A 6,000-nucleotide genomic window follows, 5' to 3' on the forward strand; every position below is an offset into this window, starting at 1 on the left:
GGGTTATTATTGTTCTGTAAGAAATGAGCATCAGGATGATTTCAGAAAGACCTGGTGAGACTTACATGAACTGATGCTAAATGAAGTGAGCAGAACCAGGAAATCATTGTACATGGCAACAACAAGTTTATATGGTGATCAATTCTGATGGATGTGGCTCTTTCCAACAATGAGATGATTCAAGAAAATTCCAATGATTTTGTGATGATGAGAGCCATCTACATCTAGAGAGAGGACTGTGGAAACTGAGGGTGGATTAAAACATAGCATTTTCACTCTTTTTCTTGGACTTTGCTTGAATTTTATTTTCTCATTTTTTATCTGATTTTTCTAATTATATAAATATGTATGCCTACATTGGATTTAGCATATATTTTTACCATTTTTAACATATATTGGATTACATGCCATCTAGGGAAGGAGGCAGAGAGAATTGGGGGGGGGGGATTGGAACACAAGGTTTTTCAAGAGTCAATGTTGACAAAATTGTCCTTTCATATGTTTGGAAAACTAAAAAAAAAAAAGTTTCAATAAATTTTAAAAAATGATGAACTCATTGATCTTAGAAAGGCATAGAAAGACTTGAAAAAAAATGATGAGCAAAATGAGTAGAATCAAGGGAACATTGAATATATTACCACTATATTGTTTTAAAAACCACTTTTAATGATTAAGTCATTTTGACTAATATAAATACCTGAATTAACTACAACGAACATATAAAAGAAGATGCTATCTGCATTCAGAAAATGATAAGTAGAAGTATGTATAGAATAATTTTACCCCCCCCCCCCCACACACACACAATTGTGTCTAATGCTAGCTATCTTGAGTTGAGTTGGGAGGAAAAGAGAAAAGAAGTGAAAAAAAGGATATAATAACATTGTATATTTGCAGGGAATAGCAAAATGTACATGGTAGATTTGAAGTATCATGTGCAATCATCTTTTTTTATTGTTCCATTTATCATGGAAATGCTTCTTTTGTTCCATGAATTGAAAATAAAATAAAATTTAAAAAAATTCCCATGAACTTTCGTAATGGGCTGAAGCTGAGCAGATGCACTGACTTCTAGCACTTAAGGCTGATTAGCAATTGGACAACACTCTTATTAATATATGCTTGGAGAAAGAATGGCCCTGCCAACTCTCTGTGCAAGTTTGATATGTTATATAGGAGACTGTCTACAAGATTTGGTGGGTGGAGTATGAGAGCCCGAGGCACTGCTGGCCAGATTCGTGTCAAGATTGCTCTCACTTCATAATGCCATTCCCCTTCACCTCCTCAAAGAATAAAGATCAAGGATTTTCCCTTTCCTGACTCTGGCTGATTTTAAAATACCCTGAGTGCTAAACACAGTCATCACAAACTTTACCTATGAATCACTTCTTATTTCATCTATCATTGCAATGATCACTCATTTGCCTTTAAATATTTTACTAATACAAAATTTTCTCATATATGTTATAATATAGCAATAATGTATAATTTATGTCATGTATGTAATATATATGTAATGATAACATTATTTATATAAATACAATATAATTATACATATATATATGCATTTTTGATATGTATTCATATATGTGTGTGTGTACATCTATATATATATATAGATGTACACACACACACACACACACACACATGCATATATATATGATTTTTTGTTTGTTTGTTTTTGTAAAACAATTTCTTGTTCCTTGGTCATTTCAGTAGACCATTTTTCATAATCTTGTTTGGGATTTTCTTAGCAAAGATACCAGAGAGATTTGCTATTTCTTTTACACAAATTATTTTTTTTCAAATGGAGATAAGATGTTTTCTTTTAGCCTATGAGTATATCAGAGGAATGGTTTTTTCCCCTCCCAGAATATTTTTTTTTAATTTAACATTTATGAAAATCAATTATTTGCTTTATGACAAAGAATGTAAGAAAATTTAGGTTTTTGTGGTCATGATTAGGATAATATTTCATATTTTTTTTTATCATCAAAGGCAAAGAACATCAGATGTGAAATGACAGCTGTCTAAAGAGATTTTCTCACAACGTCATTGTGAATTCAATGATCTTTCTTTACTTGATGACAAAGCCATGGAATGCTTCTCATCAAAGGCTACACATGCACCATTCCTTCTTTGATCTGTGAAAAGAGAATTGGGAGAGGAAAGGGGAGAGGACAGACCTTAAGACCTTTTGAAGGGTATCTCAGAAATGTTAGGAAAGCTGTGTAATTTTTTTTTTTTTGAAAAAAGAAGAGTTTTCAGAAACATAATTCCAAAATCAATATAGTATAAATTATCATTAAAGTCTTTATTAAGATCATTACAAAGAACTTTACTTTCATTTTTTAAAAACTCTTTCTACCTAAAGTTTTCACATCTCAATGATTTAATAATAGTTTAATAATATTTAATAATAATATTCTATAAGAATATTTTAAAATCGCATTTATATAGCATTTAAATGTTGCCATAGCACTTTACAAATACTATCTCATTTTGATTTTCATAACAATCCTGAATGGTATATGCTATTATTGTTCTTATTTTATAGTTGAAGAGACTAAGGCAGAGTTAAATGCCTTGCCTAGAATGAAACAGCTATTAAGTTTCTGAGGTTAGATTTCAACTTAAGTCTTTCTGGCTTTAGATCTATCTGTATCACCTAATTGATTTAAGAAGATCTTTATTATGCTTTAGGCATACCTTTTGGGGAATTTATGAGTGCACATGGACCAGATTTAATAGGCTTTAAAACATGAATAGATTGTATTTTGCAGTTTTAAAGAGAATGACCAAATTGATGTCCAATATTATGTCATCACATATTTAATTTAAATCTGGAACTACCAATTCCAATCAGTAAATGTACTTTTTTATTGTAAAGTTTTTTTTTTTTTTTTGGTAAAGTATTGGGCAAGCTATCAAGAATTTAAAGAAAAAAATTAAAATGTAATTGCTTGCATTTTACCTGGAGGAAATATAAGCAAACCATACTCAATACAATTTAATTTGATCTCAGAAAAAAATATTAATTACTAACCTGAACTGAGAAAGCTATAGAGAAAGCTCTTAAGCTAGACCTTGAAAGAAGGGTTAAGGATTATAAAATCTAGAGTTGCAACAATTATAAATTCCAGAAATGGAATCTGACATTTGTGAAATCAGAGACAAGATGCCAAATCCAAAGAGTTGGAAAATTTGGAAATATTATAGAATAAATGAGATTAAGGAATGCCAGAGAGCTATGTTGCAGGCAGATTGTGAGAGAATTTAAATGTTTGAATAAAGTTTTATGTTTTATGTTATGAAGCATGGATTCACTTATAAGTAATAGATAAAAGTATGGCATTGTCACGGAAGGGAAATGAGGAAAATAATTTTGGGAGATATGTAGAGGTTGAATTAGACATGCAGACTGAAATAATGAAACCAGTTATTATAAAAATTAAATGAAATGTGATATGTGGCTGTAGAATCTATAAAGTTTAGTTCTTATGTCAATATGGAAAGCAGTAAGGAAGAGGAAAGAGTCCAAGATAACTCAAAGATTATGAATCTGAGTGATTATTAAGACAAACTCTTAACCTTGAGTTTGAAAGAGGTCAGGTGAAAGAGAAAAATAATAATTTCCATATATAGGCAGGTTATAGATGGTGAACCAAGACCATAGGTAAGACAGAAAAGGGAGATAAGCAAGAGAAGAATAAGATAAGACTGGTGTTATAGAATACAAGACAGGTTAAAAAATGTCCACGAAGTTGTGAGCTCTTTGAGGATATGGACTATATTTTAGCTATTTTCGAATCCCCAATACTTAGCATAGTATCTGGCACACAGTAGGCATTTAATAAGTATTTATTAACTGACTGACTAGTTAACTATCAAAACTTTCTGAAATATCAGAAAAATTGACTCCTGAAAAAAGGACTGTTTTTATGTTATAAAATCATTGTGAAAGTGGGATATGTAAGGAGTCAAATAGCAAAAGGAATTTCCTTTGTACAAAGAAGTTTAAGAAGTACCATAACATGAGTTGCTGATTTATAAGCACTTGTTTACAGCGACCATGATAAGAAAACTTGTATATGATGGAAGGGAAAGACCAAGGATTAAAAGAACCCTAGGAAGAAACTAATATGGACCACCTTTTCATACAGGACACAGGCCAGTTTCAGAAAGCCTGGAGAGACTCTCATGAAGTGATGATAAATGAAGTAAGTAGAACTAAGAGAACATTGTACATAGTAACAACAAAGTTATGTAACATCAACTGTTGTCAGCATTGAGGTGGTTCAAGGCAATTTAAATAGACTTGTGATGGACAGTCATCTGCATCTAAAGAGAGAACTATGGAGACTGATTCTGCATGAAAGCATAATATTTTCCACCTTTGTTGTTGTTGTTGCTTGTTTGCTTGTATTTTTTTTTCTTTCTTGTTTTTTTCCCCCCTTTTGATCTGATTTTTCTTGTACAACTAGACAAATGTGGAAATATATCTAGAAAATTTGCACAGGTTTAACTTATATTGGATTATTTGCTGTCTAAAGGAGGAAGGAAGAGGACAGAAGAAGAAACTTTTGGAACACACGTTTTTGTAAAGCTGAATGTTGAAAACAATCTTTGCATGTATTTTGAAAAATAAAAAGTTTTATTGACCCACACAACACCACACACCAAGATAACTTCAAAATGGGTTCATGACCTAGGCATAAAGAGTGAGATTATAAATAAAATAAATTAGAAGAACATAGGATAATTTACTCTCAAACCTATGGAAGAGAAAGGAATTTATGACCAAAGAAGAACTAGAGATCATTATTGGTCACAAAATAGAAAATTTTGATTATATCAAATTGAAAAGTTTTTGTACAAACAAACCTAATGCAGAAAAGATTAGAAGGAAAGCAATAAACTGGGGAAACATTTTTACAGTAAAAGGCTCTGAAAAAGGCCTCATTTCCAAAATATATAGAGAATTGACTCCAAATTTATAAGAAATCAAGCCATTCTCCAATTGATAAATGGTCAAAGGATATGAACAGACAATTCTCAGATGAAGAAATTAAAACTATTTATAGACATATGAAAATATGCTCAAGTCATTATTAATCAGAGAAATGCAAATTAAGATAACTCTGAGATACCATTATATATCTGTCAGATTGGCTAGAATGACAGGGAAAGATAATGTGGAATGTTGGAGGGAATGTAGGAAAACTGGGACACTGATACATTGTTGGTGGAATTGTGAATATATCCATCCATTCTGGAGAGTGATTTGGACTTATGCTCAAAAAGTTATCAAACTGCGCATACCTTTTGATCCAGCAGTGTTACTACTGGGCTTATATCCCAAAGAGATTTTAAAGAAGGGAAAGGGACCTGTATGTGCAAGAATGTTTGTGGCAGCCCTCTTTGTAGTGGCCAGAAACTGGAAACTGAGTGGATGCCCATCAATTGAAGAATGGCTGAATAAATTGTGGTATATGAATATTATGGAATATTATTGTTCTGTAAGAAATGACCAGCAGGATGATTTCAGAAAGGCCTGGAATGACTTATATGAACTGATGCTGAGTGAAATGAGCAGGACCAGGAGATCATTATATACTTCAACAATAATACTATATGATGATGAATTCTGATGGACGTGGCCCTCTTCAACAATGAGATGAACCAAATCAGTTCAAATAGAGCAGTAATGAATTGAACCAGCTACACCCAGCAAAAGAACTCTGGGAGATGACTATGAACTACTACATAGAATTCCTAATCCCTTTATTTTTGTCCACCAGCATTTTGATTTCCTTCCCTGACTAATTGTACACTATTTTAAAGTCAGATTCTTTTTGTACAGCAAAATAATTGTATGGACATGTATACATATATTGTATTTAACTTATACTTTAACATATTTAACATGTATTGGTCAACCTGCCATCTTGGGGAGGGGGTGGGGGTAAGGAGGGGAAAAGTTGGAACAAAAGGATTTGC

This window comes from Antechinus flavipes, chromosome 6 (genome assembly GCF_016432865.1).
Source record: "Antechinus flavipes isolate AdamAnt ecotype Samford, QLD, Australia chromosome 6, AdamAnt_v2, whole genome shotgun sequence".
NCBI classification, from domain to species: domain Eukaryota; kingdom Metazoa; phylum Chordata; class Mammalia; order Dasyuromorphia; family Dasyuridae; genus Antechinus; species Antechinus flavipes.